The sequence below is a fragment of the Pinus tabuliformis genome, chromosome 3_2, assembly GCF_031772625.1.
Source record: "Pinus tabuliformis cultivar Carrire ecotype Pingquan chromosome 3_2, CPIR1, whole genome shotgun sequence".
Taxonomy (NCBI): Eukaryota; Viridiplantae; Streptophyta; class Pinopsida; order Pinales; family Pinaceae; genus Pinus; species Pinus tabuliformis.
The window spans coordinates 904,824,281-904,850,320 of NC_142302.1; positions in this window are offsets into that span (position 1 = coordinate 904,824,281).

Genomic DNA, 26,040 nt, shown 5'->3' on the forward strand with positions numbered 1-26,040 from the left:
ACGCACCCACACAGTGTATTTAGGTGAGATGCAACGCACCTGGCTAGTGGAGCAGCTGAAATGATCCTGTTTTGACCAATTTTGAGCAGTTTTTCATGGAGAACTTCTGGGAGAAGCTGTAATCTGTTGACCTTGTTCTTTTAGGGGTTAGAATACACTTTTAGGGACTTAGGAGCCCTTGGTTTATGGACATTTCATGCTTGGGGTTGTAATGCCCAAAAAAGTCTATAACACCGAGTCACTCACTGGTGTGGCTAGATGCTCTGCCTTGGTGTTATAGACATTTTTGTGCCTTACAGCATAGAGCATGAAATGTCAATAATCTAAGGGATCCAAAGTCCCTAAACATGTTGTTCCTACCCCTAGAGGAACAAGGTCAGCAAACCACAGCACTTCAGATCAGTTCTCCACTGAAAAACACTCAGAAACAGGTCAATTTTGGATCAAAGCAGCTGCTCCAAAGGCTACCTGCGTTGCATAGCAAGTGCAACAAGGGCTACCTGCGCTGCATAGCAGGTACAACACAAGCTACCTGCGCTGGGCGTACTTTGACATGTGGAGGAATCTTTTTCCCAATGTGCCAGTGCCCAGGAAGCTTCCAAAAAGGCACTTGATCATAAGATTCGCCTAATGATGAGTTAAGAGCTTCTAAAACTCCAAGTGGAAGGCAGAAACTCCGAGTGAAGGACTGAAGAACAACTGGAGTTGAAGAGGACAACAAGTCACACATCAAGCTGACTTATCTTCACTCCAAAACTCTATATAAGGATCTCATCCCATGGGATCAGGAGGCCGGAATTTAGTGCAAAGAATTGCTGTTGGTTTACCGTTGTGAGTATTGGGTGATTGCTTGAGGGAGGTGAAGAGGAGATTTCTTTCCGTCGGGAAGGTGATGCTGGATTGGACCTCTCATGGTTGTATCATCGCCTGAACCTTACTTCCTTATATTAATAAAGCATTTGAGGTTCTTCTATTCGCATGTGTTTCAATGGTGTATTGTCTTACTTGCGTATTTGATTTATGCTAATCCTTGAATCAATTATGAATGCATGCTTCTTGTAGTTTCCTTTTCTTGTCTTGTTCGCAGGATCTCGTGTAGCTGGGCCCGTGAGAAGACTTGGAGCTGGGAGCAAGCATCAAATAGAGGAGATTGGATCGACCATTTGCGCAAGACATCGGTAAGTGGATCTCTTCCTTTCGTCTCTTGCATGTCATAAAGAAGTAACTTTAGATAGCTTTGCTTCAGCTGTTGCTAAGGAACTATCACCCTTAGAGTGGGATAGGGTCATTCCGTGTTGGATACTTTTCCCCACAACACTTGGCTTCACGGTTCGCCTCCCTTTGAGCGGCACTTGTCGTCCTGCTACTCCTTCATTGTCTCCTGCAACACTTTGTCCAGCTCCTACTTTAGTGTTTCTACCACATCTCGCAACCGATGATGCTCATTCTACTCTGCTCGGTTAACACAGAATACCCCCTCATAGGATTTTAACACCAGCGGGGGAGCCACATACGGAACTGTTACACAGTAATTTGTCACTGTCTTCCTGTCAGTCTTCCTACTGTGTCATGAAATCAAATTAATCATGCTCATGCTCTCTAATGTTGCCAAATGACCCACTTTGCCAAAGTTTTCCTATCATCGCGACTATTGTAAAAATAAACGCACTGATGAGCGCTCCAAAACAGACCTAATGCACTGCCAGCGCGGCAGTACATGTGATTCCCGCGCTGGTCGAATTTCATGAGACAACGCGTCTGTTACTTATATTTGATCGCGCTAATATGACTTTCTTCGTTATTCAGCAGCGATGTCATCGCTCCAGTGTAGTTATGCACTCGCGATGATCTAGTCTGGGCGAGTTTGTTCTAATAACTGGCCTTCCAAATGACTCCAGACCTGGTTGTTGGCCTTGTAAATGTCACCCTCCCTTCTCTGGCATGTCTGTTTCGTCATTTGAGCCACCTTCCTTGGAGATAAGCTCATCCTCCCACCATTCATGGAGACTCCTTCTCCTATTTAAGCCTCCACCATTGCCTTGAGCTGCTAGTTTGGAATTCATAGTGTTGGGAGTGTTGCTGATAGTGTGTGAGCTTGATAGGTAGCTGGTGTGACAAGTGTGGGATTGCTAGAGAGCTTAAGGAATGTTGTGAAGTGTTTTGATCTTGTGTAAACTTGTGTAAGAGAGAGTTTTGTCTTGGGTGACCTACCTTCAAGGGTGAATGCTTGAGAGACTTGCTGGTTGGACCCTCTTGAGAAGGATTTGACATCAGAACTATGGTTGTATTCTTCTTTCTTTATCAATAAATAGACGACTATCATTATGGTTCCACTTTTAATGTCTTTATGATGATGTTTGAGTTATATCCTTTCTGACTGGTATATAGTTGCATCTACTGGATTTTATGCTTGTGTTTGTATCGTTCTTTGCATGTGCAGGTGTCCGTGCACGAGGATCATGAGGATTGTGACCAGCCGGGGCAAAGGAACGGGAGCATCAACTCTTCTACAAGTACTAGCGTTGGAATCCAGGTAGGCCTTCATCATTGGTCTTTCATTTGTAATTAGGAGCCTGTGTGTTAGCGTTGTTTGATTGTTGCTAGACCTTGTTTGGACTAGTAGGGATCGCCTCTGTCTGTAAAGGGGATTTACCTCCACAACAATTTGGCGACTCCGCTGGGGAGTTTTACCTTGTTGTTTGATTTGTAAACTTTAGACGGAGCCTGAAGCACGGCCAGATAGACTTCGAAACACTGTTTCTCTACATTAGCGAAGTAGATCAACACCACTTCAGTAAATCTCTGGTTTGGTTTACGAACTGAACAGCTTGGAGCTAGCTTTTGTCCTTTTTGTTCATTTTTCCTTGAGTTTGATTTTTGCTCTCTTTTCAGAGTTTGGGGATTAGTTCTCTGTTTTTTGGGTTTCCTGGTTCGGTCTGGGAGGTGCCTTGATTGTTTAAAGAGTGATTGCCTTGGTTTGGGAGTTTTTGGCTTGATTGTGGCCGTTTTTTAGCTTCATCGTAGTTTATAATTAAACAGTCGCGCTGCCATCGCGCAGCCCTTTTTGTGACCTCTTGATCATCGCGTTAATACACCAAACAATCGCGACGGTTCTGAAATTCGGACCATCGCGGTTAAGGCGTGTACTTCAGCGCTGACATTGCTTTGTTGCTACGTGTACTTTCTAATCAGCGCACTGTTGCTGTGTTCCACCCACGCTGATTCCTGTAGGATTGAATTTCTTCAATTCTGCCTCCTGAGCGTATTGGTCTTTCTATCCCCTGCTATTTTCACTTGGTTTATGACTTGATTTTCATTGTCTGAAGATTGAAGCACTTTCTTGTGAGCCTTGTTGAGCGAATCTTGCTTTTTGTCTTGTGACCTAGTTTTATCATTCCAATTTTGTTGGAATAGCTTTGCTTGGTTACTCGTTTGCAAAGGCTCGTTTGCTGCTTGCTTGTGCTTTGGTCAAAGCTTTCCTCTTTGCTTGCTTTTACTTGGTTGTTTAAGTGATTGTTGTTGAACCAGTCTTCACATTGTTTCGATTACTTCTCACTACCCGGACACAGATCACAGTTGTTTGGGGTCAACCGGTTCTTTTCACATTTGTTTGTTACTATTTCTCAAAAGTTTTCTTAATGCACTTTGCCATCAACAAAAATAAAAATCTCTTTTGCTTTGTATTAGTTAATGAGAACTAGAAGCTTTTCGTTTTGATTAATGATTAGTGATCTTGAAGAAAAGTTTGTGAATTTCCATTAGCTGCATTAGGGAAGCTATTTGTTGTTTTGTGATCATTTCGTTTGTGTGAAAGCCCTCTAACCCTCTCGTAATTAGCATTCATCGAATGGAATGACATATTTTGGCATATAGTTTGCATTTAGGAAATTTTGAGAGATTTCATACGGTAAGGCCTGAAAACCGAAACCTAATACAAGATCAACCTTAAAATGAACTGAATGAACTTAAAAACGCATTGGAACATAATGCTCACTGTTTAGAGGTCTAGGCTAGAGACGTGCTCCGACGTCGTTAAACATAGTCACTTTTGTTTCACTTAAGGTTGGGTGATTCCTCCTTCCGTGACGCAACAAGTGGTCTAGCACGGATTTGAGCTCCCACGTACCATCGAGTATATGGGGAGACCCCACTAGGTTATCATCCTTTATCCATAGGAAGCCGTGTCTGCCGCCTTACACGCCGTAACGTACCGAACATAGCATTCGGGAAGATTGACTGTCGTACGGGAAGTCCTTGGTTTTCATATGACTGCCAAGGTGTATATGCAATTTTACGGATTTGTTTGGTAAACCTTTTTGCCTAGCTCTCCAGAGTAGTCACTTTTGATCCTTTTCAGACTCCTTAAAAGAAAAGGCTCATCTGAGCATTTGTCACTTCGGGCTCATTAAACATTCGAAGGTGACTAGAGTCATCTTTTTGCCCTTTTCTCGACTCTTAAAAAATGAAAAGGTCAAGTTGTGTCCTTGCATCTTAAAATTTATTCGGCCATGATTAACATTTACCCGGTTAGATCTTGTTTGCATTAGTTTGAGTAGGGTTCTTTCTCATTTCTGATGGCAACTTTTCCAGAGTTTACCAACCCAGGTATCCCCTCTGATGGGAATCCTGGTCATTTCCCTCCTTTAGGAAATGTTGGTGCTCCTTACATGGCAACGTTGTCCCTTCCTGGGTTAATTGTTGGGTTGCCTGTTTGGTTGTTCTCAACCTCTCTGGTCCCTACCGTCTCAACTGTTGGTCAATCAGTTCCTCCACCCGAACAACATCATGTTGATTCTAAGGTGGACCTCTCCCCTTCTTCGCCTGTTTCTCCGTCTTCATCTTCTACTTCGCCTGCTGAAAGCTTGGATTCAAGTAACTAGGTGGCTAAGAAGAAGAAGAAGAAGACGAAGAAGAAGAAGTCTCCTAAGGGAGAGGCTAAAAGTGTAGCTACTGCCTCGAGTACACCTCCCATCGGGCCACCTACTACTCCTCTGTGGAGGGTCAAATTTCCTTGCAGATTATGCAAGGAGGACCATCTTTCTCGCGATTGTCCTGGCATCCCCACGGTCTTAGAAGTATGGTATCGCGATCCGGCCCGCCCCTCATCATCCTCTGCAGCTCACGGCGATACTACCCTATGAGCTGGAAATGGTAAGGGAAAAGGGAATATTCGAATCCCCTGTAGACTATGTGAGGGCAATCATCCCCTTCACCTTTGCCCGCTCATGGATAAATCTTCCACTATTTTTGAAAGTCTTACAGCTTCTTCACCCCAACTTCCTGTTGGTTATCAGAGGCTCTCTTCAAACCCTCTCCCTGTTGACAAAGAGATTGACTTAGATTCTTCTCTTGTCCAGGTTCCTCTTCCCGAACCAGGCTGTGCCAAGCCTGCTCCAGACCAACCATTGGTCGGAGAGAGTGTTGACTTGGGTTCACCACCTGTTGATTACTCTGTTCCGGAGGAGCATCATGATTCTGCTGCTCATGTTCTTCTCATCTCCTCAGATTCTCCTGAATCCGGAAATGACTCTCCTATCCCAGCTGCTCCCGAAAGTCCTCCTTCGGTTCCTTTAGAGCATGGGGGCAATCATACGATTCCCCCACCAAGTAGTCTAGTCGCTTCCTTCGATTGGAATTACCTGACCGCCTTCCGCCTTCCATCCAATGTGCCTTTCCAGATTACAGTACTTTCCTATGATAAGGCAGTACCTGGCACTGTTTTGGATGAAGGAGCGTCTGTCAGTCTTATGTCGTCCACTACTTGGCAAGCTTTAGGTTCCCCACAGCTTGGGCCGGTCGCACAGAATTTGTTAGCATTTGACGGGGGAACCAGTCAACCTCTAGGGGTCCTCCCGAAATTTCCTATTACTTTGGGAGGCAAAACCGTCTATATGGACGTGCTGGTTGTCCAAGGTGCTTTAGATTTCAGTCTTCTCCTTGGCCATGACTATGTTTATGCCATGGGGGCCCTTGTCTCTTCACTTTTCCATGTGGTTTGCTTTCCACACAACGGAAGAATCGTGACTATAGATCAATTATCGTTCTTTAGTCCCCTAGTGCCTCCTGCGTAGCTGCCACCCCCTCCTGGTTTTTACCCATCGGTTGTGTCTGCCCCACCGCAGGTCAACTACGTGGATACCTACCCCGCGCCTGTATCCCATGATGATGTCGTCGTGCATAATGTCCTGGGGGCATTGGGTCCTGACTTCCAAGATGTTGTCCTTCCATCGGGAGTACCATTCTTGGAAGTGACGACTTCCTATTCATTATGATGAAGTTCAGGCGGAGCATAGTTCCTTTCCTATGTCAAGCTCCTTAAAAAATGAAACTAGGTTTGGTCTGGTCGGAGCATAGTTCACTTTCCTATGTCAAGCTCCTTAAAAAATGAAACTGGGTCTGGTCGAGCATAGTTCCTGATCTTGTGTCAAGCTCGTTAAAAAATGAAACAAGGGTTACGAGGATAGTTTTGATCTTATGTCGACCTCGTTAAAAAATGAAATAAGGGTTATGAGGATAGTTCTTTTCCTATGTCAACCTCATTAAAAAATGAAACAACTCCTCCTTTTCCAAATCGAGTCTTTGATTAAGATCTCGTAAAATCCAAGTCGAGTCTTTCCAAGATCTCGAAAGTGAACCTTCATTCCATCCACTTTGTTGAATGCAATGAAGCTTGGGGGGCATGTACCTCGTTTTGCGTCATTATGTTGGGGGCATGCGAACTTATAACAAGCATAGTTTTTCGTTTCAAGCTTGTGTAAACATGAAACTGAATCCAAGCAGAGTTCTCCATGGTTCAAGCTTGTGTAAAAATGAACCCATACCTAATTCACATCTTGTGATTGCCGCTTTATCCGCTAAATTCTGCTAGATGAGCCTTGGTTGTTTCATTCCATTGCTACCATCTCTTTGGCTGATCATATGCTCTCACTTGGTTGTTTTTCCTTTCCTGAGGAACCGCAGCGATGAGTGGTTTTATTAGCCAGCCTCTTGACCATTACATGTTTTGAGCAGTTCCACCATTGCCGGAACCAGTTGCTACCCTTTATACCACTCGTTCCTCTAGGACGAGTCTCCTTTAAGCTCTTTTCTGACTCGTAAAATATGAAAAGATTGCCGAGTATTTTTCCCTTTTTGACTCGTTAAAGAGAATAAAAATGGAGGTCTGCTTTCAGCTCTTTTCCGACCGTTTAAAGACGAAAATATTGTCGAGTTGTCCCTCTTGACTCGTTAAAGGAAACGAGAGGCAGTCGCCTTTAAGCTCTTTTTCGACCGTTTAACCATAAAAAGATTGTCGGGTTTTTGTCGTTTCGAACTCGTTATTGGCTACAAAACAACGTGCTTCTAACCACTTATTTACTTTTTTGGGTCGAAGTTACTACTTACGAAAAGTACTCCTCGATCATACTGGTCGGGCGGTTCTTTCGGGCATTGTTTTATACTTTTTCGGGCTCGAGAGACACAACTTTACGAAAAAGGACCCCCCTGGAGTTTACTTTTCTGCTGTCTTTTAAGACTCTCTAAACAGGAAAAGGCGTCGAGTCCTTCCTTTGCCAGACTCGTTAAAACTTAATGACATCGGATTCTGTCGAAATGACACCTTTCAAGCATATGCTATCCCCATCAAGCTTGTCATCAAAAAATAACCGGGGTACTCGCCAGCAATGGTGGGGAAAATGGAACCATAATCATTGTCGTGTCGGCAGTATGTCGCTCTTGAACATGGCACTTGTCTGCATTCGTGTCTGGGTGGGGACATCTCATCTTGTTTTTACACTTGCCTCTGTGGGTTTGGGTTATCCTGTTTGACCTCTCATCTGCTCATTGCCTTGTCACCATGACCCCTGATCATTTAATGTCAAATACTGCCAAGTCTACTGTTGTGCCGCCGATATGTTCAAGAGAAGTTGACCTCTGCAAGAGTACTCAATCTCCCTCTGATACCTCACGCAAAATATCTTATCCTTCTCTGTCTCATGTCGATGATGTGGGAAACATTATGGCCCACCTTCGATCAAGGTCACTACCTGTCGACTTCAGCTCATTATCCAAGAAGTTGACCTAGAGACTCCCTTCAGGTGCCTTGGAGTCTGCATGCCTCAATGGCAGGTTCTTCGTGTTTGACGCGAGGTTTTCATCATTGGCCTCCGATTGAATGATTCTGCGGGTGTTCGACGCCAGCTCATTGATTCACACACCGTAGATTGTACCTATAGTACCTCGAGGACCATTGTCATTATTAGTGGTACCTCTTGCATCTGTTAATAGTTTTCATCATTGACTGGTAATCAGACGATGTTCTTGCATGTTTGACTTCAACTCCTATATTCACATGCTTGAACTTATACTTTGTTCGGGTCGAGATGGAGCGCAAGACCCTAGATTTTGTCTATTGAGATCCAGGTTGCGATTTTTGGATTATTATGATCATTACATGACTCATTGATGGATGGCTGCGCCCATACCTGAGTCTTCATGGATGGCTGCGACCATACCTTTATTATCATCATGGTCTCATTAGCTAGGTGGCTGCGTCCATACCACAGACCTCTTCCGTATGTCTTTTGGATGGTTGCGCCCATGCCTAGACTACATGTACTTGATTATCAGAGATATCAGTTGTACTCACGTGCAGGTTCTTCCTAGTGGTGCTCCAGTTCAGTCGGTTTCATAAAGCATTTCACCCCTCCCACTCTCTCGGGCTTCATGCTTAGGGGGCATCTGTTACACAACTTTTTGTCACTGTCTTCCTATCAGTCTTCCTACTTTGTCATGAAATCAAATTAATCATGCTCATGCTCTCTAATGTTGCCAAATGACCCACTTTGCCAAAGTTTTTCTATCATCACGACTATTGTAAAAATAAATGCGCTGATGATCACTCCAAAACAGACCTAATGCACTGCCAGCGCGGAAGTACATGTGATTCCCACGCTGGTCGAATTTCATGAGACAGCGCATCTGTTACTTATATTTGATCGTGCTAATATGAATTTCTTTGTTATTCGGCAGTGATGTCAGCGCTCCAGTGTAGTTATGCACCCGCGATGATCTAGTCTGGCCGAGTTTGTTCTAACATCCGGCCTTCCATATGACTCCCGACCTAGTTGTTGGCCTTGTAAATGTCGCCCTCCGTTCTCTGGCATGTCTATTTCGTCATTTGAGCCACCTTCCTTGGAGATAAGCTCATCCTCCCACCATTCATGGAGACTCCTTCTCCTATTTAAGCCTCCACCATTGCCTTGAGCTGCTAGTTTGGAATTCATAGTGTTGGGAGTGTTGCTGATAGTGTGTGAGCTTGATAGGTAGCTGGTGTGACAAGTGTGGGATTGCTAGAGAGCTTAAGGAAGGTTGTGAAGTGTTTTGATCTTGTGTAAACTTGTGTGAGAGAGAGTTTTTTCTTGGGAGATCTACCTTCAAGGGTGAATGCTTGAGAGACTTGCTGGTTGGACCCTCTTGAGAAGGATTTGACGTCAGAACTATGGTTGTATTCTTCTTTGTTTATCAATAAATAGACGACTATCATTATGGTTCCACTCTTAATGTCTTTATGATGATTTTTGAGTTATATCCTTTCTGACTGGTATATAGTTGCATCTACTGGATTTTATGCTTGTGTTTGTATCGTTCTTTTCATGTGCAGGTGTCCGTGCACGAGGATCGTGAGGATTGTGACCAGCCGGGGCAAAGGAACGGGAGCATCAACTCTTCTACAAGTACTAGCTTTGGAATCTAGGTAGGTCTTCATCATTGGTCTTTCATTTGTAATTAGGAGCCTGTGTGTTAGCGTTGTTTGATTGTTGCTAGACCTTGTTTGGACTAGTAGGGATCGCCTTTGTCCGCAAAGGGGATTTACCTCCACAACAATTTGGCGACTCCACTGGGGAGTTTTACCTTGTTGTTTGATTTGTAAACTTTAGACGGAGCCTGAAGCACGGCCAGATAGCCTTCGAAACGCTATTGCTCTGCATTAGCGAAGTAGATCAACACCACTTTAGTCAATCTCTGGTTTGGTTTACGAACTGAACAGCTTGGAGCTGGCTTTTGTCCTTTTTGTTCATTTTTCCTTGAGTTTGATTTTTGCTCTCTTTTCAAAGTTTGGGGATTAGTTCTCTGTTTTTTGGGTTTCCTGGTTCGGTCTGGGAGGTGCCTTGATTGTTTAAAGAGTGATTGCCTTGGTTTGGAAGTTTTTGGCTTGATTGTGGCTATTTTTTAGCCTCATCGCGGTTTATAATTAAACAGTCGCGCTGCCATCGCGCAGCCCTTTTTGTGACCTCTTGATCATCATGTTAATACACCAAACAGTCGCGACGGTTCTGAAATTTGAACCATCGCGGGTAAGGCGTGTACTTCAGCGCTGACATCGCTTTGTTGCTACGTGTACTTTCTGATCAGCGCACTGTTGTTGTGTTCCACCCGCGCTGATTCCTGTAGGATTGAATTTCTTCAATTCTGCTCATTCTACTCTGCTCGGTTAACACAGAATACCCCCTCATAGGATTTTAACACCAGCGAGGGAGCCACATACGGAACTGTTACACAGTAATTTGTCACTGTCTTCCTGTCAGTCTTCCTACTGTGTCATGAAATCAAATTAATCATGCTCATGTTCTCTAATGTTGCCAAATGACCCACTTTGCCAAAGTTTTCCTATCATCGCAACTGTTGTAAAAATAAATGCGCTGATGAGCGCTCCAAAACAGACCTAATGCACTGCCAGCACGGAAGTACATGTGATTCCCGCGCTGGTCGAATTTCATGAGACAGCGCATCTGTTACTTATATTTGATCGCGCTGATATGACTTTCTTCGTTATTCAGCAGCGATGTCAGCGCTCCAGTGTAGTTATGCACCCGCGATGATCCAGTCTGGGCGAGTTTGTTCTAACAGCCGGCCTTCCAGATGACTCCAGACCTAGTTGTTGGCCTTGTAAATGTCGCCCTCCCTTCTCTGGCATGTCTGTTTCGTCATTTGAGCCACCTTCCTTGGAGATAAGCTCATCCTCCCACCATTCATGGAGACTCCTTCTCCTATTTAAGCCTCCACCATTGCCTTGAGCTGCTAGTTTGGAATTCATAGTGTTGGGAGTGTTGCTGATAGTGTGTGAGCTTGATAGGTAGCTGGTGTGACAAGTGTGGGATTTCTAGAGAGCTTAAGGAAGGTTGTGAAGTGTTTTGATCTTGTGTAAACTTGTGTGAGAGAGAGTTTTGTCTTGGGAGATCTACCTTCAAGGGTGAATGCTTGAGAGACTTACTGGTTGGACCCTCTTGAGAAGGATTTGATGTCAGAACTATGGTTGTATTCTTCTTTGTTTATCAATAAATAGACGACTATCATTATGGTTCCACTCTTAATGTCTTTATGATGATGTTTGAGTTATATCCTTTCTGACTGGTATATAGTTGCATCTACTGGATTTTATGCTTGTGTTTGTATCGTTCTTTGCATGTGCAGGTGTCCGTGCACGAGGATCGTGAGGATTGTGACCAGCCGGGGCAAAGGAACGTGATCATCAACTCTTCTACAAGTACTAGCGTTGGAATCCAGGTAGGCCTTCATCATTGGTCATTCATTTGTAATTAGGAACCTGCATGTTAGCATTTTTTGATTGTTGCTGGACCTTGTTTGGACTAGTAGGGATCACCTCTGTCGGCAGAGGGGATTTACCTCCATAACAGGAACCTCCTGGTATCACCACAGCCACTTCCATCCTTCATATCTTCTTTTCGCACTATCTGCCACAGCTTTTGTTGCAATTTTGTAAGACCCTGGCTATTGTCTTCAAGATCCCAATCTGCGAGGGACATCATAGATGACTTAGTAACTGCATATCTACCTGTGGTCATCATCTGTCCATCCTTTCGTTGTTCTTTTGTAGTGCATCGGCCTGCCCCTGGGTGAGGCCATGGCATTCGGACGACTTCTGCTTTGTGTTCCCTCTTTTCCGGTACATCCCCTACTAGCAATGCTGCAGCATGTAGGATGCCTGCAGCTGTCACCCCCATATTCCTCAGGGAGTCCTGCTTCTTCTTTGGCCAGGTTACTACTTTCGGGCGCATGTCTTGTGCATAAATAATGAACCGCTCCATCTGTGTTTCCGAAGTGTAGGCCACTTAGTGGATTCCCCTTGGTTATTTATAAGCCATGAGAATTTCAAATGCACTGATTGTCCCCTGTTCCAGTTCATGTAAATTTTTCGTGTAAAATGTGTGGCAGTTCGTTCCATATCTGGCTCGTACTGTGTCTCTTAATTGCCCGCCGCCCGCTCCCTTTTGCCATACTGCAGACATCTTGTCAAGAATAGTGATATCAACAGTCATCATTCCTTGTATCAGCGTGTCCATGTGAGCCTTCTCGCATGACCGCGACCCTTTTATTTGGTCAAATGTACACACACCGTAGTACCTGTGCATCGGTCCCCTAGGCTGCTTTCTGGTCCCACGCTCTCTTTCAACTTGGAGAAGCAGTGAGACTATCTTCTGAACAGTTAGTCAGGCAATTGGCCTACCCGTGTAGAGATTTAGGTGACTGCCATTCACTCTTCCCGGGAAGGGGTCTCCATTGAGTTTAACCAGCTAAACCATGCCCCCATCGGTAACCTCTTTGACAACATAGGGTCCCAACCAGTGCATGCAGAGTTTACCTAGGAATTTTTTGAACTTACTATCATAAAGAAATACTAGATCATTCTCCTTGAAGGTGCACACCTTGATATGGCAATCGTGCCATCCTTTCTCGCGTTGTTTCTGTACCTGTTGATGGAATCCACCCAAAAATCGTTCCTCCTCCAACTCTTCTAGCTATGCGAGCCTCTCTTCCAATGCCTCACGGTCTGCCATACCTATGATTTCCATGATCCGTAGACTAGGCACAATATATTCCATAGGCATAACAGCCTCCTTGCCATAGACTAAGCGAAACGGAGTCTGGCCTATTAGCTTTTTGCACGTCGTTCGGTATGGCCATAGCACAGTAGGAATGTGCAAGTCCTAGTCATTACGTTGTGCATTACAGACCTTAGTCAACGTGTTCTCCAAAAAAAAATTGAAGGCCTCGACGGTCCCATTTTTTTAGGTGTATGCACGGATTCTCTCGTCCATCATATTTGTCCATTATTTAGATCGCTGGCTTCCCAAATCTTATATGCATCATGCTCCTGCAGCTTCGGCAATATTCGAAGGTTCCTTCATGGGTACCCCACCATCATGCTGTTTTTGCGTGCAATGCCCATTTTAGTACATCAAACCAGTGGTACTCTGGTATCGTGCTTTTGAATTTAACCAGGAATTCATCCACTTTGGTCAGCCCATCATACATTGGCAGTTCGTGGTTCTGAGCTTTAATGCAATATAGGGATTTCGTCATCATATTACAATGTATCATGGTTACCCCACTCACCTTGTTTCACCATCGCTCGTCCTCTTCATCTAAATCACTGGTGCATGAGCTGGCATAATCCCACGAGGGTCTCCTCTCCTCCTTTTGCCTATGTATAGCAATCTTGTAGATACAATCCAATGCATTGTCCCTTTCGTCATTGCGCATAGGTTCTGTGTAGCATGGTCCTTCTGTTGGATCTAGTGGAACGACTACTCGGAGCGACTTCTTCTCAAATATCATCTTCCTCTGTTTGAGGTTAATAACCCCATTCATGTCAGTGGCCCAGTCTATCCCTAGCAACATAGGGTACAGGCTACTTTCATCCATGATTTCAATAACTTCGAAATCCGTCTGGGTACTTGCGCCATCAATTTCTATTGTAATTCCTTGTAGCCTTCCCATGGGCAAGATCTTCTGTTGATTGGCCATCCGCAATTGGATAGGAGACCATTGTAGTGTAGGCTTACCCATGCACTCCCAAGTCTATTTATGTAATACGTTTGCATCTGAACCTAGGTTTAGAATGACCTGATCCATCTCATAGTCTCCAATCTGTGCCATTAACCGCATCTCCTGACCCGTTCACGATGCGTGTCTTCCAAATTTCTGGACAACGTGAGGTTCACCCCACCCTGCGCACTTATTAATCACTTCCTGTAACCCTCTAACTACCATGTTGTCACGAAGTAGTTTTATGCATATCTCTAAGAAGGTAGTCAACATCGAGGGATCCCTATCCAACTTAGCCTATTCCCTACTACCTTGGGTAGAGACGCCGTGAAGCATTCCCTAGCTTCCATATTGGTCTCCCCATCAATCTCTCCTATGGCTACACCATTCCATAATACCATGTTTACCTTGGGTTCGTCGTCACATGGTTCGGATCTCATCATCTGCACGTTTTGCATTGTTGTAGGAGGCACTGTCTTTTTGTCACGAATCTGTGCTATCAGGATGGGGCAATCTAGTAGCTCATGATTGAATTGCTCACAACAAGGACATGATACTCGAGTTGGATTGGTACAATCCCATGTGTAATGTCCTGGTCCCCCATAGTTGTAACAGATTAGCTGCCCACGACCCCTTCCTGGTCCCATTCTGCCTCGTCCTTGACCGTGTCCCAGGAACCCACCGCGCACAAACGTAGCGGCTGAATCCTGACCTCGCACCTCAGTCTGCATTTTGTAGGCTGGTGTCTAGTCCATCAACATTTGATAGCTACGACAATCTCTTTCTTCGTGACCCACCGATCTACAAAAGTTGCAAAAGAGCTGTTGCGGGGTCTGGTTGTATTTTGGCAATAGATGACAGTTATGAGTGTTGTGCTTCCCTCCTACCTGAAAGATTGCGCACTAGAGTGGGGCAATTGTGCTTGGCCCTGCCTATACCTCTAGTTGTAATGGTGTTGGCCCCCTTGTTACCACAAAATTCACCGAGACCGGATAGTGATCTTTATTATGTCCCTGGCTCCTGCACTTTATACACCATACTTCTTCCTGGACTTCTGGGTATGGTGTCTATTATTGTTTTAACTTCTGTATTTCTAAACATAAATTTTGGACTTGCACTTGGATTTTCTGAACTCCCAACTCTGGGTCCTATACCAGGGTTTTTTGCAGCCACATTGTTGCCTCCAACGCTTTTTCTTGGGTTGATATCTTCTGTTGTGACAAGGCTGACTTTAGATATGGCATTAGTGATGCGATGAACCAAGCGCGATGTTGTGCATCCGTTAGGGTCATGTTGGCCTCGCGAATAGTGCTTTTCAACCTCTGATCCAAATCCCACGGGGTCTCAGTAGGGATCATCATGATCTCTTTGAATCCCACAACCGACTGTGCTTCTGACTTAGGCTGGCTAAACTCCTTTGTTAATTTAGTATGGATGTCCGCTATCCCCACTATTGGGTTGATGCTTGAATACTTCATGTACCATGTTAGTGCGCAATCCTGTAGTGCACTGACTAAGATGGCTTTCTTGATATTATCATCCGTGACCTACTGCACATTCCATACTGATGTTAGTACAAACCAAAATTGTTCCGGGTCTTCGCCTCTTGCTCCTTTGAATACTAGTAACTGAATCATGTTTTCCATATTTACCCTTGTGCTACTACCGTCCCTGATCCTTTTGATTTTTCAATGCTCCCTTCTATCGAGTCCCTGCACTTCACACCAGACACCCCTTATGCAGACTCATGTTCGAGTCCCGGCAACAGAACCATTTGTTGGCTTATATGGGCCTAACCCAGGTTCGGAAGAGTTATTTAGCCCAACAAATCCTACAGCTACCAACCCTTTCGGAAATAGCGTGTGGAGCACGGACTGAGGTCTCACTCAACGTAGCAAGGGAGGGTGCTGGAAATAGGTTTCCGCACCCTAGGAATGTCTTAGTGTGGTCTGGAGGTTTTGTGCATTGGTTTATAGCTACGTGCTGCTCGGTATTCGCATAGCTCCAGCTTGAGTATATCTTTTCTTATTAGTGCACTATTCTATTAGATGATGTGGTTACCAATTACCAAGGTCTTTAAGCAAACATTTAACCAACACAATTGATTTGTGTATTAAAATAAACCCAGATTTATACTCATTCCAACCATAAGCAGATAAGATTAAAAAAATATTATGATAGTTCAGAAGAAACATAGAATTCCCGAAGAAACTTATCTTTATTTCCACTTTGTCCTTAATACATCCAGATCTTCCCTACACACTCAGCTGCAGGGGTCAGCGCACACAGTTGTTGTCTTTCCAGGCCTCTACGCACACAGCTGCAGAGCCTCTACCTACTACCCTTATCCCTCGACTCAAACTTACAGACTCTTCCAATCTATCTTCTTCAAGTACCCATTACATTTCATCCTTTCCAAGAACTACCTTTCCCTCATAGAGTCGCGCTCTATTTATACCCTTCCTTGGCCCGTGATCCCTACGTGGGCCGACTCTATTTATATTTCTTTACATTATTTTCGGGTGGACTACCCTTTGACTCAATCCTACTATAATTCGTTCTCCGCATACTTCGGAGTTTTTACAATAATTTAATCCTACTTTTTGGGCTTTCTACTCCAAAATCATTACGCGGGACCTCTGCTACCCAACACTTTTCCCAAGGTCTGATGATGGGCTTGGGAAGTGCAAATTGAACTTCTACATCTGCATGTAACTCTGATGCTCTATTGGGCACTGGATCTGAATCAACTGTAACATTATTGTCTTGTTTTTTATGGGAGTCTATTTCAATATTTTGAAAAGAAATAGGGTCAGAATGATGACTCCACTGTTGTAATTCTTCCTGTTGTAGTTGAGATTTAAGCTGCAAAAAAGCAATCTGTTCTTGTGCATATTGTAGACAAGTCTAAATTTTTGAGAGAGAACCTTTGCTGATTTGGAATGTTTCATCAGAAGTAGATAGTATCAAAGTTTTCAAGAACTCCAATATTGCATTAATTCTGTTCATTTTCATTGAACAAATCAGATAAGTCTCTCGAATTATATGGCTAAAATGGTTGCAAAAACAACCAAAGATACCTCGTTGAACAAAATGCAGAAAGATAATTTTGCACAATGGCCAAAATACACTCAAATTTGGCAATATAAACGACAGTCACTCTAAAACTTGCCACAATTCTTAGTACAGTCAAATTTATTCAGTGCACCAAAATCAAGCCAAGTTCATTGCAACTTACATTTAATATCTTAGATTGCAATTTATAAGACCAAATTCAACAATTTAAATAGTTCTAAATTCAATGACTCTCGCCAACCATTCATTAATGGAGCAAGCTTCCCACATGCGCAGAAACATAGGAAGCTTTCAGATACCGGTAGCCTCGTTGACAATATTCTTTGTTACAAAAGCTCTCGCAGAGACCGACAACGGTCAGGATTTCAATTTTCAAGATAGAGGTACTCCTCCTTAGCTCGGTGGTGGCTTCCTACGCAAGCGTTGGCGATGTCGATCCTATTCACAGGTCATGGGCATGAAGATATGTGGATTCAAACTCAATAGTTGTAAAAAAATTTGTCATTACTATCCAACATGATTATAATACCCATATCCAAAATGACACTCAGTGTTTTGGGCAAATTTAGTGTTCTTCAAACGCCTAACCCTCTAGACCTAGTAGCTAGTCTAGAAACAATAGACAAAGTAATTCATCGCTTTCCCTATAGTTAACAGATAAAATAAAGAAGAACAAAGGTACCAACCTGTAACTTTCTCTCTATCCCCCTCTCCTTTGACTGATTTCACCACTCCATTCCGTACTTAACTCGCTTGGGAAGTACCTGCACACAAACCGAGATCAAAACCCATCAAAGCATACAATAATGATGGTCTGTTAACTAAACATATCATTGGAAAAAGCTTAGAATTATTTATTAATAGAAGGAAAGATTACAACCCATGTAGATGCATGATCAATTCAGTGTCATCCTTCTAGCTTCAAACCCTTCTCTCCTCATTAAGCAATAATTTGACATCATCACAATACTCTTGCAAATCTCATTTAAACAACATTTCCTTAGATCAATAAATTCCAACCTAGACTAGCCTTTGAATGCTTGATCCATTTATAACTGAATGGAGGAGGTTAAGACATTAATGGCCTTCATGAATGCTTTGCCAAAATTGGGAAGTGGTTCCATGGAGGAAGGGATAATGGATTAAGGTTCATTCATCTCCTTCATCATCCAAAAGCGAGCTCAATCCATTTGGAAACTTCCAAAAGCATCCATTGGATTAGGAATCCAATGGATTCATTTAAAAAATTCGATGATTCTTGTTCAGCGCAGGTGAAACAAAGGCTAGGTGTGATGCATAGCACCTAGACAGTGCAGTTCCTGCAATGCATTGCATCCTGATAGAAGGCTCCCTGCGCTAATCTCCTTAGGGACATTTTTTGGATGAATGATGACATGAAACTCTTGGGAGGCAAGCATGATGTAGGTTAACTTCATTAGGGAATGAAAACAACTGAATTAGGGGTTGATGGACCCTAATAATATGGATCTAGAAGCTGGGGTTGGATTGCCCAAATTAACCTGTAATAGTTTCCCCCTAAAGCATGAAGTCAAAAATAAACATGTCGAGTGAGATGTTTTACCACTTGGAGAGAAGGTTTGGAAATGGAAGGTGACTTGAATCAATTACAATACAAATATCATGATACTTTTATTTTTTCTCACAATTTTTAGTTGAGGGAAGGCATACCCATGCTCAGCATATAAACTTTCATTACATGTGCAAACATAGTCGTCTATAGATGTAGACCCATGAATGGATGACCATGAATGTAAGGCCATTGTACATTTGATAAAGTACTCCTGAAAAATATATCGTAGTCCGAATGGATGAAACTAGATCCGGGGTCTTCAATCTCATCCAATATTTCGGTCAAGTACAAGTCTAACTATGCAAATAGATGATCTGAAGTCAAACATGGAGAGACATCATCTGATTACCAACCAATGATGCAATTCGTTAACAGACGCGAGAGGAATCACTGATAATGATAATGACCCTCAAGGTATTGTAGTACATTTCGCAGGGTGTGAATAAATGATTTTATGTTGAACATCAAACAAAGTCTTTTGGTTGAAGGCAATTGATGTCAACCTATCGCCGGAAGTGAGAAACCTGCCATTGATGTATGCAAGCCTCAAGGTACTGAAGGGGTGTTTTTAAGTTAACTTCTTGGATGATATGCTGATGTCGACAAGAAGCAACTCGTCGCAGGAGGGCCTTGATGTATCCCACATCAACGACACGAAATGAGGTAAATGATTTTTGGAGATGAAACATCGACTGACGACACAAGGTTCAGGAATGGCGGGCATGAAAATGAAGGTTTACTGTATTGTAAAGGATGAAGTTTTGAACTGAATGACTTCTCTTGAACATATTGGCGACACTGAAGTGAATTGGTAGCATTGACCCAAAACAAAGTGATGGATGGTATGATATACCAATGGTGTGATAACCATCAAGTTGAATGACCCAACCCACATAATCATGGTGATGAGGTGAAAGAGTCATGTTCAAGAGTGACCTGCTACCATAAAGCATTCTCGGCTTTTTCCCATTTTCCCCAGTCATTTCTGACCAGTACCTCTTTATTTTTTATCAAGCTTGACGAGGATAACATATGCTTGTTGTATAATTCCACCCTTCAAGTGAATCCATTGCTATTTTATGTTTTAATGAGTCTAGCGAAGGTGAAACTCGGTCTTGTCTAGATGGACAAGTTTGTCGCTATTTAATGTTTTTAACAAGTTTAACGAGAAAGATAACTCGGTCCTTTTCACATTTAGAGAGCCTGAAAAGGGACTAAAAGAAGACTCCACAAGTTCTTTTTCGTAAATTTGTCTCTCAAGTCCAAAAAAGCATAAAACAATACGAGAGAGAACCTATTGACCATGTTCAGTCAATAAGTACCTTTTTCGTAGTTAATCTATCTCAGCCCGAAGAAGGGGTAAAACTATACTGAGTAGATATCGATGCTAATCCATTAACGAGTGAGAAATGACAAGCGTTTGACAATCTTTTCATGTTTAGAGAGTCTAAAAAGAGATTAAAGAGGACTCCAATTTGAGGAACGAGTGGTGTCTAGGATAGCAACTGGTTCTAATGATGTTGGAACTTCTCAAAACATGTTCATTTATGTGAAGAGGTTGGCTAATAAGACCACTCATTGAAATTGTTCCTCAAAAAAGGGTAAAACAACCAAGTGAAAGTGTATTATCGGCCAAAGAGATGGTGGTGATGGAATGAAACAACCAATTCTCATATGAAAAAAAGGCTGATAGAATGGCAATCAGAAGGGTTAAAATGGAAATGGGTGCATTTTCACATAAGCTTGAACCATGGGGAACTATGCTTGGATTCAGTTTTATGTTTAAACAAGCTTGAAACGAATAAACTATGCTTGGATTTAGTTTCATTTTTACACAATCTTGAAACGAAAAACTATGCTTGATTGGTTTACATGCCCCCTGTTAACACCCAGGTTGTTCCCTATGACTCCCAAGGGAATACGGCCGGGGTAACCACTAACCAATCTTTGGATCACTGTTTCTAGCCAAACTGTGATCAGAGAGGGCTCTCTCTTTATGATTTGTAACTGTTTATGATAGGGTTTTAGGCTAGCTATTATGCACAGGTTTTGTTGATGTTCTGGTTGATGAAACTCCTTTTAGATTCCAGTGATGTAGTTTTCAGAGAGGTTGAGTACCATTGGGCAATGGAGTCTGTGACTATATGTGTTTGAAACTTTGAGATGAAAGATGGGACTTACAGGGCCATTTGAGTGCTTAATAGAACAGTTTTTTGATTAGATGACTGGAAACAGGTAACACAAACAGTGAAAGCATTTAAGAATTTTCACTTATTGTCTATATATTCCCAACAGACAGCTTTAAGAGGAAAAGACAGAGGTCTCAGGGGCAAAAATTGAATCCCTGAGAATGCCTATCTCAGTAAAAGACACAGTTTTGAAATGCAGCAATTAAGAATTACAATTCTGTCACAGTATCTGAGGAAAACATGTATAATAGCTCAGTTTGAGTCCAGGGTAATAATGGTTAAGTCCTGGAACTATCCTTTCACCTTGCTATCAAGTGTAAAACATTTGAACAACAAAAGAGAACAAAAGACTCGAAAACATATAACAAAGAGATTTGAGAATACTTATTGTTTTATGCAACACCCTGGAATCCTGTAACCTTCATCTTTCACCACAATACATCAAAGAACACCAAGCCTTGGAAATTCCATTCTTCCTTTGTATTACTTCTCTGAAAATATTACAACGAGCGAGAGCTCTTCAAAGGAAAATTACAACAACCCCTTCAACTGCTGTGAAGGGTGAATATATACTTGCGGTGATTTACAAAATATCTGAGTTCTGAGTTATCTCAGATTTTACATTCTTACCAACTACTTAAGATATTATGACCAAAATTTAATACAGCATTGATTACAGAGTACAGGCATTTTAATGCTCTGTCAGAAGATATTTTAGCTTTTGGAAACAGCTAAGTCGGTCGAGATATTCTGAATAAATGCTGGAAGACCTGTCTTTAAGGCTTGTACGCTGTATCCTGGACTTGTCACCTGTGATTGTGACTGTTGCTTGTGGTGAGTCAATGGTCCTGCTGAGTTGGCTCAGCCTCTGCCTCTTCTCTGTAGATATCTTTCTTCAAAATTGTGCCTGCGCATGTATGCTCACTCGCCTGGAGAATTAGCGCTACTGATTCTGGCCTGTCAAAACTGTCTGTGTCAAATTTCTCCAGACATCCTGTGTGGGCAGTTGGTGTGCTAAGATTGCCCCTAGAGTTTCATCTGCTTCTGTGAATTTGAAGAAGTTAGGTGGTGTATCAAACAGATGCTCAACTTCATTCATGAGTAAAAACAGGTTCTCCACCCTGTCATACATAGTCTGCCCGGTGGCTGGCCCTGTGTCTGTTGAAGTGCTGGGCGGTTTTGCAATCTCTGCTACTGCATGGGCATCAATTCTCTTATTGTAATTGTCTAGGGTGAGCAGTCTTCCTACACTGCTTAAAATGCTGGGGAGGCCTCTGTTCTGTAGTGCCACGAATTTTTCCAGGAATCTGTTGATTTCAGTCTGCATATCCTGTGTCCTCCTCTCCAGTGTTCCAACCAAGTTCCTCAATGTTATGACTCTTTTGGCTACAGCAATTGTTTCTGTCCTGTTGGTGATTCCCATGACAGCTAATTGAGAGCTAGTCTTATAGTTCAGAATATTGATCATCCTAGTAGCAGCTTCTGGCATGTGTCCGAGGCTTGCCCTGGCTCTCTGTATTTCTTTGTTTGCTTTAGTGATGAGCACCATTTGCTCATCCATGGTCTCAATATATTGCCACTGGTTGGCAATGGACCGCCCAATGTTGCTCCATAGCACTGCTTTCATTTCAGCTGTCACTTTTTCTAGTGCAAGCTCTTTCTCTAGTTCAGCAATTCTCCTCTTAAGAGCTTTTACCTCTCTCTCCTTGGCTGCCTCATTCTGTTTGCTCTTGTCAAACTTTTCATTTACCTTAGCCAAGGTTTTCTTAAGTTCATCCAGCTCTTTCATTTGAGATTCCATGGCTTTGATCTCAGCTTGCAGCTTTTGCATGTCTAAACTAGTAGCCTGTTCCGATGTTGTAGTTGTTGTTGCTGTGGATGGCGCTGTAGTTGGTGCTGTAGCTTCTGTTTGCTGAGGAGGAGGAGTAGACTTTGGAGGGACTTCCTCAAGATTTATTATCACAGGAGGAGGCTGGGAGGGTTGGCCCTCTTCTCTTTGCTTCAGTGCTTCTTGTAGTGCTGCCTTTGCAGCTTCAGTTTGTCCTAGCTGGTCTTGAGTCCTAACCAGCTCTTTGTATAGGGATACCAGCAGATCTGTAGCATCCTTTTCTTGCCTTTGCTGGGCAACTTCATCTGTTTGTGGATGGATGGTGGCCGGGAGTTTGATTTTCTTTCTTAGGGCCGCCATGTCTGCATCCCTTATCTTCAGGAGTTCTTGGATGCCTTTGACATCTTTAGGATCATGCCCTATTTCTATAATTACCTCTTTCAAGGACTTGATCCTATTGTCCTTGGCTTGTGATGATGCTCTTTCTAATTCCAGCTGAGAAGCTGTGTTATCCAGGCTGCTCTTTAGTTTATAGTTCTCCAATGTCTCATCTGCCAGGGAGGCATACACCATTTCACCAGTTTGCTTATGTAATTCAATCTTGTCCATGGGGTGTATGTCTTTGGCAAGAACCTCCATGTTGGTTCTTAGATAGTCCGAGGTGGACTGAGGCTGCAAAGTTGTGGGCATGAAGTGGCTCATTATCATTTTGCCTTCACTCACATCGAAAGCAGACATGAGTCTCTGCTGGTTGCTAGGAGCTAGGTTTAACAAGTGATCATACAGCTGCACTTTTATGGGATCACTCCTCCTTTTGATGTCAATGAATTGCTGTTTTATACTTGACTGCCCTTTTCTGTGTTGACCGGAGGAGCTGACCTCTCCTCCCATAGTCATGTCATGTCCACGCTGAGATGAGCTGGCCGAAAGTTCTCCACTGGGTGGGCCCATGCCCATGGCTTGCCTTACTGCTATGTCCTCCTCTTGGGAGTCATTCAGTCTTTGTCTCTTCTCTCCTCTGATGAAGGATGAGGTGTGGGGGGTCTCTCTCTCCCTTTTCCTGGTCAAGTCCTCCTTCTGTGGTGTTTGGAGGACTGAGGTGTCTACATTGGTGTCTGTCCTGGGAGGCACCTCTGTTTGGGGCTGCTGCTCAGTGTAACTAGGTAGATCTGTCCCCTTTTCCTGCTGCAAGGGCTGCTGTTCACTGGACTGTGCTTCTTCTTGTTGCTGCCCCAGTTCTTGCTGTTCCATTTCTTCTTGCTGCTGTAGCAAGGTGTCAACTTGTTCTTCTGTCAATATAGGTGGCTGTTCCACCTGTTTTCCTTTGTCTTTGCTTGCTGCCTGGGGTGTCTTCTCAGTAGTTTGCTACTGTGCTGCTGAAGATTTAGCAGCTGTTCCAGTTTGCTTTCTGTAGGAGAGGGGCACCTGTCCACAAGTTTCCAAGTCAGCTTCTTTTTGCACATTCCTAGCTTCTTTCTCAAGTAATTCTACCTCAGTGACTTGTTCTACTAGTGTACCCTCTTCCCAATCTAGTGCATTGGCATACTGTTCAATTTCAGGTTGTCTTTTATGTGCATAGTTGCCCAATTTGTATCTAATTCTCTTGAGGGAGATAGAATGATTGGGGTCATAGGGAATCCATTCAAAACTGGTCTGCAATCTGAGGCCTTCCAGTATGCTGTGTGCCTCTTTCCACCCTTCCTCTTTCCTGTTATATAGGAAGGAACCTAGCTGGTTTCTTACCTTCAATTGTGACTTCTTGTTTCTACTCTGAAAGTGAAGGTAATCTGAGTTCCCAAACTGCCTGAAATATTCTAAGGCAAAAAGCCTCATGGGGACATACCTTGGCAACCTAAATGGGTTCAATTCACAGCCATATATCCTAATGACTGTGTGGTTCTGGTAGAAGTACCAGTTGCCAATATTGTAAGATTTGTTCAAATGTAGAATCCTCTTCATTTTATCGGTTAATCTAGGAGGAGGAGTACCCTGCAGCACTGTTAGGGCTGGATGAACAAATAAATCAATAAACTCACAGTATGTATAGGGTGATACTGAGGTAGAATGAAAAACAGAGGTCCAGAAAACAACTGATCTTGGGATTCCTTGGGCATTGAGTGGCCTCAAAGGAACAGAGAAGGTAGCTGGCTGGTAGAAAAGGAATAAATGATATATATAGGAGCTATACCTGAACAGTCTCTCCCTTTTCAAATTCATGAACTGCTCATGGATTTTCTCTGCTATGTAAGTTGCATAATCATACTGCACAGCTGGAGGCTTACCAGGGGCAAACATAGACAGCATTGCCATTATGCTGTCATCTACATCTTCCAACCCCCTGAATCCTAGGACATAGCCAATTAGATCCACCAACATTCTGCCCAACTCATTTAGATATTGGTACCCAATAGGAGGGGTTCTGACTGTTTCAGAGCCTGGTGTGACAAACAGTTGGTTGATTTTGACAATCTGGTCACTGGACAGCTTGATCCCTTTGTTAATCAGATTCTGCATGGATAGAGGGGTCAATTTCTTGGCTGTTTTGAAGCGCAGCATCTGGTTTATGCTCTCTGGGGTGATCTGGAACAGGACTAGGCCTGTGGGGCTTATGACTGCTCTTTGGCTGGGGTCATAGCATTCCTGGCAGCTATAAATGAGCTCTGGCATAGGATTGACTTGGGGAAGGTTGTATATGGGCAAATTTGACTCCCAAATCCCCAAGATATCTGCCCCACTGAGGTGCTGGGCTCTTAATTCATTCAACATTAGCACATTGTACTTGGTTCCCATGGGGAACCAATCCAGCATTTGGTAGTCCATGTCCCCCAGGGCTTTCCATGCTAATTCCTGGTGAGGGGCATTGATGGGCTTAATATTCAGTGCAATAGGGGTCTCCATAGCTCTTCAAGTTGCAATAATTGTAGGTAGACAGGTGAAATGGTAAAAAACACGGGAAAATTGGTAAATATGGGTTATTTTACCAATTTGGCGCTTTTTCCTGCTGACGTCAGCATGACGCCATTGGTGGGTCATGGTGAGGTGACGTCAGCTGACGTCATCGGGCGACGTGGCAGTGGGTGACTGGTCAAAGGGGCGGCGAGGTGGCAGCCCAGTCAGCAGGGAGGTGGGCCAATAAGAGAGGCTGGTACGAGCAGGCAAGGACGTGGCGGTGAGTCAGCGGCGGGTAGGTGGCGGTCAAACTGCAGCGGTCACGGTTAAGGCCTTAACCGCCGCGGTTTCTCGGGGCGGTTTAGGTACGGCGCAGAGGCTGTCAGAGCGGGCTCCGAGATGGTTCAACGGTTGACGCGTGGAGGAGGCGTGACAAGGCGCAACGTCACTTTCCCGGAGGTTAAAGCGCCGCCATAGGATGCGCTCCGATATTGTTGTGGACCGTCGGATCTGATGGGCTTGATCCGACGGCTGGCGGAGGGGAAAGACGCGCGTTTAATACTGCGGGCGGAAAAATTAAAGTTTGTGGGTTTTATGGGTTTTTTTCAAATGTTTTGCTTAACCAACCATGCGGTAGGATT